Source organism: Stylophora pistillata, chromosome 3, assembly GCF_964205215.1.
Source record: "Stylophora pistillata chromosome 3, jaStyPist1.2, whole genome shotgun sequence".
Taxonomy (NCBI): domain Eukaryota; kingdom Metazoa; phylum Cnidaria; class Anthozoa; order Scleractinia; family Pocilloporidae; genus Stylophora; species Stylophora pistillata.
In genome coordinates, this window is record NC_142521.1 from 30,197,010 (window position 1) to 30,209,509 (window position 12,500).

Below are 12,500 nucleotides of genomic sequence, written 5' to 3' on the forward strand. Positions count from 1 at the left end.
ACACCTCGAACAAAACCCAATTTCCCTTATAATTTGAATATAGCAACAAAGTTAAAATAGTAAATTGGCCGCCGTTACGATTATAAAGGCTGACGTTTCGCGCGTTAGCCCTTCGTCGGAGCGAAGAGTGGAATTGTGGGTTGTGTGTGCTTTTAAAGGTAGAAAATGGAGCTACATGATTGGTGGGAACATGGCAACGAGAAAAACACAAATAAATTAGTGGAATGAAAAGCGTTCGTTGATACCTGTGGGATTTAGACTGCCGGTTTGAAAGATGAGCTTTTGTTCAAGAGTTTTGCGGCTTTCCGTGTTACCTATGTATATGTCTTTTCACAGCCTCCGCTCATTTTCATTCAAACCGGCGACAAAACCATAGGCAATTTTTTGGTCAGAAGTTCTTTTCAGACTAATGACCAACCAGGCATATTTAAATGCGCTCGTGCACGATGCAAAACGTGTCCTTTCATTCACAACACTGAGAAAATATCGGGACCCAAACGATCCATTAAGATTACCGATCACTTCACGTGCACCTCCGCCAATATAATCCATTGAGTAACTTGCACTTATTGCAAAATGATTTACATCGATGAAACAGACAGAAGACCAGGTGACCGATTCCGAGAACACCTTCGCGACGTGTAGAAGAATGACAAGGACACATCGAAACCAGTCGCTAGACATTTTAATTTACCTAATCATTCAACATATGGCAATCTGTGGTCTTTCCTTACACTTAGGTAGCACGGAAAGCTACAAAACTCTTGAACAAAAGCTCATCTTTCAAACCGGCAGTCTAAATCCGACAGGTATCAACGAACGCTTTTCATTCCACTAATTTATTCGTGTTTTTCTCGCTGTCATTCTCCCACCAATCACGTAGCTCCATTTTCTGCCTTTAAAAGCACACACAACCCTCAATTCCTCTATTCGCTCCGACGAAGGGCTAAAGCTCGAAACGTCAGCTTTTATAATCGTAACGGTGGCCAATTTACCATTTCAACTTTGTTGATATATTTAAGTGATTTCGTTACCCCCACGGACGCAGCCCCAAACAGTTTCTTTGGAAACTATCATCCTTTACCAATTTCCCTTAAGTTTGACCTCATTTTTTCCAGTCATTTGCTAGCGGCAACTCCTAAAAGACGGAACGGTGGAAAATTACCCTAAAACCTAAAAGACGGAATTGTAGGCTGGTCAAGGGATTAAGAGAGCCAAATAAAAATCAACTGCACCCACACTAATTTCCCCTTAGGAGGATAACTTCTGCCGACCAAGTTAAGTCAATACCAGAAAAAATTATCTTTGCTCGTAATAATGTGTAATATCATTCTGTAGATGTTCGGTTTGTTTCTCATTCATTGCCTAACAATCTTTAATTCTTCTTTAATCTTTAAGTCTTTATTGAATATACAAGTAAAAATACATACCTATATTTACATTTTTAAATTATTAATTAAAAAGTTAAAAAGCGGAAGGATACTTCAAATACAGTCTATTAATATAACTAGCTTTGAAACGTTCTGCGTTGACACAAGGTAGTAGGCTTGTTTGAGTTCTCAAACGTTTGGAAGATTCTTTAACTTTGGGCAACAAATTGTACAGCGGATGAGTAGGCTGGCATCTAATCCTCTTTGAGATTGACCTATCTGTTTTCTCAAGCAAATCATATATATCTATAGCATAGGATATAAAACTGCGCTTATGACATCTACGAAGTAACCGCTGCATAGTATTAAGTTCAGGCACAGAGGCTGCAGACACCGGTAACCCATACGAAATTTTAGGTAGAGACCGAAACAGATGATCAATTTCTGCTTGGTTATATCCTTCCTTCCTCAAGCTCCTTAACACATAGAGGCACTTTTTCGCTTTGGAGAGTTTTCGTTTAATGTGCTCTGTAAATCTTCCATTGTTTTGGAAAGTCACTCCGAGTAGCACTAGAAATTCGACCTGCTCTATATTACCAATAGGAGTAGGATTTACTTGTCCCCTCTTCTTCAAAACTAATTCTTTACACTTGGAAAGATTGCAAGGCATATGGTTAGTACCTGACCAGCTAAGGTATTGCGAAATTACATCACTAGCACGATCAGTTCCGGCCTTACTTACAAAAACTTGCATCGTAGTATCATCGGCATATTTACTAAGAGAAACATCAGGACAGTTTACAAGATCGAGATCATTAATGAAAAGATTAAACAAATAAGGGCCACTGACGCTTCCCTGTGTTGTGCCTTTGTTTACATTATACCAGCAATAGCTGCTACTCCCAAACACTAATCGTTGTTTGCGATTTCGTAAAAAACTAAGATACCACTTGATAATATACGGATCTAAGCTAAGGGCGTTTAATTTATCACTAAGTATACTAAGCCCAACAAACCACCATTCCCAATAAATCAATCAAGGCGTTTGTACGATTTTCACCTTTGTTACATCATTTTGAAATCACTGGTGGTCCCTGTAATCTGATTGGCTCTAATTGGTGCGATTTATCCACGAATCGCACCATTTTTTTGCTCTAAATCGCATCATTCTACGCTTGACTGAGTTTTTGACACATGACGTCAAAGTCTTTCTGTTTTGCATACGAAAAAAAGATGTAAAAGCGTTTCCGGTTCCTCTTTTTATTTTAAAAATCGGCTCAGTACTGCATCAGTAAAATATTTGAATTGATCAAGTCCTGTATTTGGGCGATTTCAAAATGGATGTAATAAAGTGGTAATTGAACCTCGTGTCGTGCAATTTTGGTCTGAAATCATACTTGTGATTTCAAATCGAACGAGCGCTCGCGCTCGTTCGATTTTGAAATCATGGTTATGATTTCAGCCCAAATTGCACTCCACTTAGTTCAATTACCATTATTTAGTTAACTGCACATTCTAAATCATTATGCCTTTGTAAATTCAGTTAACCTTAGAGAAAACTAAGAAGAGGACAAGGGCATATTGTATTTAGAGGCCTGGATTGGATTGGACTGGACTAGTAAAACGCGGACTAGTAAAACACGGACTAGTAAAACGCGGACGTAACTTTTTTCATATTTTTTCTTGTTTGTAAATCGAATGAAACTTAATGGTAACGGACTTAACAACAACAACAACAACAAATTTCATACGAAGGCGATCACAAGACTTAATAGTGAGCCAATTTTAAAAATTTTGTCCATTTGATGTTATTCCAATTCATTTCGACGTACGGTTTAGTGAGTGACAGTCCCTGTTTGACCTTAAAGCTACAAATGGGTTTGACATGCCCCAGATACAAACGATTTTATAAGTTTAGGCTAAGAAAGAATTTTACTCAGCACCAATTCAAAATCCTAATTTTGTTTCATCGAATCATTCAGCAGCCAGTTGAATAATTTTTTTCATGTTTTTTCATGTTTGTAAATCGAATAAAACTAAACGGTAACGGACTTGACAACGAAAAATTCATACAAAGGCATAAGACTTACTGGCGAGTAAATAATTGTATCCAGAAATGAACGTGATTGTATTGTGGGTCATGGCAATAAAAACTGCATAACTTTGGAGACGCGAGGCGACAATTTTCGTTTTCTAACGCAACTAAGTTAAGACAATTTTACTTAACTAACAATCCGAGATGCTACACAAATGACGTTTTGCTTTTCTTTGTCATAGTTCATCACATACACCGAGCCAAACGTCCCACTTCCAAGCTCCTCTTTTATACTTATGTCCCTCCATTCGAAATACGCAAAATTCACAGGAGGTTTTCGTTTTTTCACGAGAGACGGTAGCTTGCCGAAGAAGCTGCCATCTTCCCGCAACAATTACAATGCAAATGAATGTTGAATTTTGGCGTGAATCTTTAATGGGATCAAAGGCCAACAGACCATTTCCGTTTCCTGTAGAAAAATAAGGGACCGTCGTTCAATACATATATGTTATTCACCAGCCGGGAGGTCCGTATTGGGAAAAACTGTGCCTGAGGTCTAGGATACCGCCAGAGGCCGTAGGCCGAGGGCGGTACACAAGACCAAGGGCACAGTTTTTCCCAATACGGACCGACCTATGCTTGTGAATAACATTTTTATTTTTTTTCTAATACATAAAAAAATGATTTCCAAAAGAACCCAAATGATTTAGGGCTACAATTAGGAGTTTAAGTACGAGAAAATCCTACTTGAACTTAAAGCGGGACTGTGACGAGAAACGTACCATTCCGTAAAACCTTTTTAAAACAATATCTCGAATCTATGCACTTTGAATAACATATGTATTAAATATTAGAAAAATCTAGCCAACGACCGCCGAGAAAATGAAACTTTTGCGTTGGGAAATCGCCCTTCCTCCATATTGCTGTTGAATAAATGAATGGCAGGACATCGGTATCGCGTCAAAGCGTAGTGACGTCATCCAATCAAGACAACTCGAAGGTAAGAGAGCTTGTAGGACAAAATCAGTCTTCAAGCGAAAGTGATCGATCATCTAGTTATTGCTCCATTCCCTCGATAGCTTCCCTTGAAAGTGATGTGAACAGTACTTTTCCTGATGAAAGAACCAATGTAATTGAGGTATTTGGTTTCCTTTTCCTGTAGGCGATCTTTAAGTCTATTTATTTTGGTTGTCAGCGTGTTGATTGTTCTCTTCCGACTTCGGTTTTTATCTCCCACAAACTTGCACGCGTCGCAACTCTGGTGTAGGTATAAGTGAGTCTCTTCCTAAAATGACGAAAATAGAGCACTTAATGATATAATTTAACTTTAATACGTTGGAATTCCTTGACTTGGCCATGTGTTGTTTATATTTACTGACACGATCGCGTGTGTTCGCATGCAAAATCTCTCTTGTTTTTACCTGGTAATCTATTGTTTCCCTGGCGGGAAACGAAGCCGCAAGCTCATCTGCTTCGAAATGAGAAACGGCAATCTCATCGGCGGAATTTCCCGTTAACTCCCAAGAAACTTCTTGATCCCGAGAAGCATCGTTATTCAAAGAACCAGAATCGGCAATGATTTCGGACCCGTTCGCCAAATCTGACGATGTAGATGTCGGTAGCTGCATGCAGAGATCACATAAGATCAATATTGATAGACATTGGTATTGTTTTATAGAAGACAGCTTATAGTAGAGAAAGCAACGTACAGCTGTGTACGTATAATGAGTTAAAATCAAACAGTTGAACATCGCAATAACCTATTATCAAGTTCACTGTGGATACCATCAGTGACGTTTTATGCCGTGTTCCGCTGTGGATGCACTTCACGTTCATGATTTATCTCTCATGATTACAGGATTTGCCGGACAGAGTGGCATCGCTGTCTTCGAATGAAATATCTCTTTCATAGTCTATATAGATCAATTAATCTTATAAATATTATGAACATTTGATAAATACGAAGTTTGAATTTTGCTGGACGATCACGTCTTTGCATTCTAATGAATGCGACTAACACCTCCACTTTGACAAACTGTCGAAGAACTATTTGGACAGATTTCCAGAATACTTCACTACAAGTTACAATAAACCAACGAATAACGAATAGTGAATGAAAGCTTGGAAAATTATACAGTTTATGTGTTTTTTAGATATTTCCTACAGGTGTGGAATAGCTGAGAAAAATTGATTAGAAAAGTTGACTCACCATGCGTAATCCTTCGATGAAGTACTTGAGGTTTTCTCGTGATTACCGCGGCTTTCTCTCAAACTTTTCCAGTTAGTTGGTACTGATCCTGGTAAAAATCTTCTCAATGCCCCTTTTAGATGGCATGTCCTTGAAAAACACGATTCTAAAAGATGCTCAGAAAAAACAAACCGGCCTTCGGGATCGAAGTTTTTTCTGTGAAGTCTGACAAAGTTCTTCCACTCCGCGGCAAGGTTTTTGTTAACGGGGGAGTCGTGTAGAGAGATTCCATCTTGTGGATTTGATCTATTGCTGCATCCCTGCACAACACATCGAGGCGAAAGCATTTTGATATGCCAGCTTTAAAATTATAATCGTAAGATTCGAACTTTTCTCGTTTCTTAAATACACTTATAAAACTATGGAAATAACACTCATGGCTTTGGCAACTTTATGTCTTGGTTGATTGGATGACGTCACTACCGGTCTCCCCAGGCTCCTCGGCCAGATTCAGTACATTCCAATCGGATTCAACAGCTTCGAAAAAGATCGTCCGAAAAATACTACTTACCGTAGGAATTTAAACTCAAAAATCGATACAGTCATTCCTTAACGTTTTGAGATCCCAAACAAAAAGTTTCATTGTGATCGGAGAAACTGACGCTTTTCGTCACAGACCCGCTTTAACAATTTGATAGCGAGTGAGTTATAAAGAAAACAAACGTTATTCAAATTAAAGAGAAAGCTTTCGCCGAAACATTTTTATTTGTAAAGGTTATCAAATATGGCGTCCCATCGGGGCCAAAATTCAACATTGCGATTTGACATTGTACTTTTAGTATTCTTCCTTATTTCGCGATTGGACATTCAAGTTTTTATTCCTTATGAAACCTTTTCCGATTCAACCTTGTCTTTTTTACAATTAAACTTCCAAGCTTCAAGTATTAAACATTGTACTTCTCGTAATTCCCCTTTGTAGTTGTGGCTATGCAATATTTTTGTACTAATGGTATTGATATATTCAACATGCAGTACTTCGCGCTATTCAACATTCAACTTTCCATCATCCAACCGCAACCTAGCTATTAACGAAGGAGTGCAGGCTCACTAAGGTCATGTACCTCATGTAAGCCACATAACTTCGTACGAGATTACCTTGTGAGATGAAAAATGGACGATATCTCGTATTTGCTGGACTGTGTTCAGAACATCCTAGACGTTTTAAAAGAATCAAGCCAACTAATAAGTTATTTGGTACTCTTGTCGAAGAAGCTAGCCAAGTAAGAAGTCATTTATCCCCCTCAAATACGGTCGGGTTCAAAGCCATCAATGAATTACATGGCGATATATTATAAAGTGTAGATGATGCGTAAAGACACATTATAGGCCTGTTGTCTGATCAGAACAGAATTTTCACGCCCACTGCGTAAAAGCTAACATCTATATTTTGCTAGCGAAAAAGAGTAAACAAACCCATGCTGTGCTTAATCTGTCCTTCCAAGGAATTAAATTTAAGAAGTAAACGACCTCTCCTTATGGACGGCCTAAAAAACACTTCCCTATTTAGCTATAGGGAATCAGCAAGGTACTTTAGTAATCCGTTAGATTTGCCGACAAGGCGCGGGTCCTTTCGCAGCCAGAGATCGGAGTTCAAGGTTTCCATTAGATATTTAGTCCATACTTTTACAACCACAATTTTCAACCAATTCTTGCAAAATATCTTTAGAGAGCTGCTTCCGCTCGCTGGTTATTGAAGAAACGTCTAGTTCAAGCGCGGTGCAGATCTACCGTCGGATCCCAGCAGAAAACTATGATAACTTGGATTGGCACTCGATTTCACAAATGTTGTATTTGTCATACCATGATAAATGACCATGATAAAAGTACCATGATAAAATGCCATGATACATTTAATCATGATACATTTAATCATGATACATTTAATCACGAAATGTTTCGCATATTTAAAACAAGACCTGAGTTCCTGAAGCATACTTTCTGCTATATTATCCCACTGATTTAATATGTTTAAATAGTTTTTTACCTCAGAGTCGGAGGACAGTGGTGGATATTTTCCAAAACCTCGGTGAATAGTTGTTTATCATAATCCATCAACTATTTCTGTTCGCGCGGTATTGGTCTAAATGAATAACGTGACCAAATAAGCCCCGGCTGAAACTGGGAATACTCGAGGATATACCTCGAGTGCTGCTCTCCAATTTTTAAACCTTACGTTCACTTCGATGAGTTTAAAGTTCAGTTTAAAATGAGAGACCATTTTGTGGTTGTTACAAAAGAAGGGACATATTTGTTTGCTCAGAAAGTTGTACCAGAGAACACTGAAAAGTGGACATCCCACGCAATGAACAGTAACCTGTTCGTAACATTTTTCCTACGAGTTACAAAAATAGTTTACGGAAAATAACCACAATAGTGTTCATTTGGCGAGTAAATATGCTCGCACATGTCGTAGATTTGTCCTTGGACATTGTCTGTTCCACGAAGCTCACAGTTTCCCTTCTCGCCCTCGGTAAACTGATGTTCACATCCCGGAGCAGTGAATCTCCAATGATAAGTGTTCGCTTATATTTCCCCACCAAATAGTCATTTTGTTAATTTGTAGTTTTAATGACGCATTTCATTTTATATCAAATTATTTTCAGGTTTTGGTTGCCGAAGTCTGCATTTTTTGAAGCCGATGGGAAGTCTTGCTTTGCAAGATCACGTCAGAAATTAATTTGACCACGTAGAAATTTGATCACGTAGAAATTAATTTGACCACGGAAATTGAGCTAAACGGCGATTGTAGACACCAGTGCCTTCAAGAAAGGTCGGTGAAGATCGGTCTGTCAAAAAAGGACAGCATCAGGATCCGCCAGCATAGTGACTCCGACCACACCCAACATCCTGATGATCTCAAACCGAAAAAAGACTTTCTCTATTGGACCACTACGGTATATGATTACAGCTTTAATACAAAGAGAATAATAAATTGATCCTTAATCAAGAATGAAGAACGCATTGCCAGTCATTCATCAACTTGACAGAGTGGTGCAAAATGCGAGTGACGTGTCAGCTAATTGGTGATATCTAACATACGTTAAAAGATTATCTTAAATTTACACATGTACAGTTACAGCTTTTCCCAGGGCTGGAAATCCTTGGTTAAAAACCGCAGTCTATGTAATAAAATACTCTTCTATCCACTTGGATTTTACTTGATTATGCATCACTAAAACAGTTTTTTCTATCTCTTTAGAATCCATCTTGTAGTGATCCCTTTCTCCATGGTGCAACTTTTTTTGGTTGGATTTACAGATAGAAGATACGTTTGCTTGTGTCAAGCTAGTTACACGGAGAAAATTGCGATAAAGGTGATAATAAATATCTTTTGTGTTATGTTGCATTAAAGACTAGCTTTCATTATTCTACTGGACACAAATAAGATAGGAAAACGACATTGTCGAGGTTGTCTGTTATAGGCCTATAAACAGAATCCAGTCAGTCGATGTAACAATTTCCCGAGATAACACAAGCTGAGATGACGCATGCCTATGTTCAATTTGGTAAGCTCTCATTTCTTATTTATTGTTCAGATATAGATCAGTGTGCTAGCCACACCAATGACTGCCACGTGCACGCCCTGTGTACTAACACCGAAGAAAGTTATACCTGCACCTTGAAACGTGCGTATCATGGTGATGGAAAGAATTGCACCGATTAGTCTTAAATTTGGTAAAGTTTAATTATCAAGGTTGTGACAACATGATAAGTACTTTGTACTTGTGGATATGCAAAGCATGAGAACGAGTATTATGGGGATATGCAAATTTTGCGGCGTACGCACGGCCTTAGGAATCTGGGGAGAGCATGCATCTTAGAATCATGGGCCTGCTACGAATGCCCGCATGCAAGAGTTGATATTTGGATGGGTGGGATGAGATGGGACACTTTGAGTAACTGATGTTTTCAATTTTGTGAAAGAGAAAGGGCATCAAATTTCATGCTTCCAAAAGACCCTTACTATTTAAATGAAATAACTCAGATACAGGTATTTTGTGGTCTGTTATCCCTGTTGTCTGAACGATTTTAAGCAAAAATTAACCGCAGTGGTGCGACTCCTTCTGTGACTTCCTAAAAAGTTCCTAAAAATTTTTAAGGTTTGATTCGTTTTAAGACAATGGCTCATTTTCAAAATCACGTGGTGTTTTGCTTTACCACGGGCCAGCTGTAACACGGGCCCCTATTGGAAGGAAAACATTGGTTTTGTTCAACATGGTGGAACCTTCACATACAAGCGGGAAATTTTTCGGCTTCTTTTTGCCTAACAGAATATGACATTCCAGGGGCAAAACTACCAAAGGAATCTCCCGAAGAATGCTACTGTTGGATGCTGAGACGCTGACTGCAATGTGGAGGAGATCGAACAACGGGAAAAAAGGCAGCGCTTATACAAAGGTAAAATTGTGGAGCTGGAGTTCGATCGGTGGTTCGATGAATCTTTGTCAAACAGAATTATTTGATGGTTGACTTAAGATCTTCTTTTTTCAGGGTGAAGGATTATATGAAAATCACTGTAAATTGATTGACCCAGACTGAGGAGTAAACTTGTTAAAAAAGAAAGCGCGCCTTGGACTGTGGAAAAATATCAGCCCAAAATTTCCTGATGAATTTCCTGGAGAAGGATACAACGATGACCTTTCAGATGTTCCAGTTGTGGATTATACTATGATATGGAAGTTTAAGGTCCAAAATGTGTCAGGAAAAGGAAGTTCTACCGCTAAACCCTTAGTAAAAGGATATAACTTCTTTAAATCCGTTCATGTTGTTGAGTTGGCAAAACATCTAAGCGAAGATGGATCGTGCCATCTCAGAGGAAAGATTTTGCCATCTATTAAGAAATAAACTTCATACACTGCCTTTATTACTTTGAGGGATGATAAGATTCTTCGTGCAACGTGTGGCTGCCCTGCTGGCATCGAAGGTCACTGTAATCATATTTCCTCTATGCTTTTCTTCGTAGAAAAATTCTGTGAGCATAATGCAAAAATTGCAGCTTGCACATCCTAGCCTTGTAATTGGAACAAACCCAGCAGGAAAAGAAAAGTAGATAACCACCCAATTCACCAAGTGAAGTTTGTAAAACATGAACATGGTTAAAGGAAATCGGATGCTGATGGCTTACGTCAAAGTAAAGACGTGAGTGCCCCACATCAACGAAACCTGGACAGAACAGAACTGTACAATTTGAATATTAAACTTGAGAACCTGGCAAGTCAAGGCCAAGAAACTGGGTTGTTGCACATATTACTGAGAAAAAGCACACAGGAAGTGCTTGAAGATATAAGTCATGAACATGACTACTGTAAAAGACCTAGTGACACTAAACACATCATTTCGCCACCAAAGGCCCACCCCATTAGCTTACAGGAACTGAAAGAGCGTTTTTTCCAGAATTAAAAGAAAGTTGGCCTTGGAGGATGATCAAATTCAGGTGATTGAAAGAGAAACTAAGGAGCAATCATTAAACATGGAAAGTAACTTAAAATGGAGTGAAGAAAGGAAGTTTAGGATTACAGCATCAAAATGAAAACGAGTGGCAAGTATGAAAGAGTTAGCTTCTCCAGTTGCAGCCCTCCAAGAGATATTATATTACAAGCAACCATTCCAAACTGATTTCATGAAGGAAGGTATTGACAAAGAGCCAGAGATCATCAATGAGGTCATTCGTCAAATGCAGAAAGATGGTCATGAAATAACTGTGAAAAAAAGTGGGTTCACTCTAAGTACATCCCATGGGAATTTGGAGCAAGCCCAGATGGTTTAGTCCATGATCCTCTAGAATGTACTCCTGACGGGCTAATTGAAGTAAAACACATTTTACTCCAGCGGGGGGGGGGGGGGGGAACGCTTAAAGCTGCTCTAATTAGAAAGGGAATTTGCAAAATGTTCGAGGTTCATATTTCCATTAACAGGAATTACCAATATTATTTTCAAATACATCAGAAAATGTTTTGCTGCTCTAGGATATGGACTGACTTCGTAGTGAAAGGTGGCACCGAAATCTACGAAGAAAGAGTGCATTTTAACAATTCCTTCTGGAGCGAACAGCTGCCAAACTTAGAGAATTTTTTTGACAAGATTGTACTACCTGAACTGGCATACCTAAGAGTCAAGTATGGGCTGTCTCCCTTTTATCTCACTGAAGAATAAAGTAAAGTCTTGGAACAAAGTACATTAATAAACCTGTTCACTGGTTTGGCCTATTTATCGTAATTATTATTATTATTATTATTTTTTTAATGAACACTAGTGAGCAGCACAGAGCAACGCAGGTATTTTGTCAATTTGTTTTATTTGCAATTAGCTTCATCCGTTCACACTTAGACTTCATTAGGCAACCCCAAAATTAAACATTGCACACTTCGTAACACAACATTATAGTCATACCAGCAGGTATATTTTATGGGTGTAGTATGAGACAAAGGAAATTCAGAAATTCAACCTAAATCCAATTTTGGCTTGTAACACGCTCTGACTGATGCAAGCATGCCCCAATACTGCGATTTGTTTGGTTCGAGATGGGCGCCCTAGTGCAGCGATCTGCTTTGTGCGAGATACATACCCAAATACGGCGATATGATTGGCGCACGCAACACACTAAACGAAACGCTAACATAGAGCGCTGCACTAGTATCGCAGAGGTCAGTGGTTCGAATCCCGTACAGGCCTGATTTTTTTTGAGGTCTGATTTTCGCTATTGCATAAATAGCGTAATCTACTGCGAAGGATCGTGCATGATACGTATTTAATACCGCAGTTTAAAATATATGAACTTCATATATTCATTGTATCTGATTTATCATCACGGGTTTATCACGAATCAACTTAACGGCCTGCTGCCAGT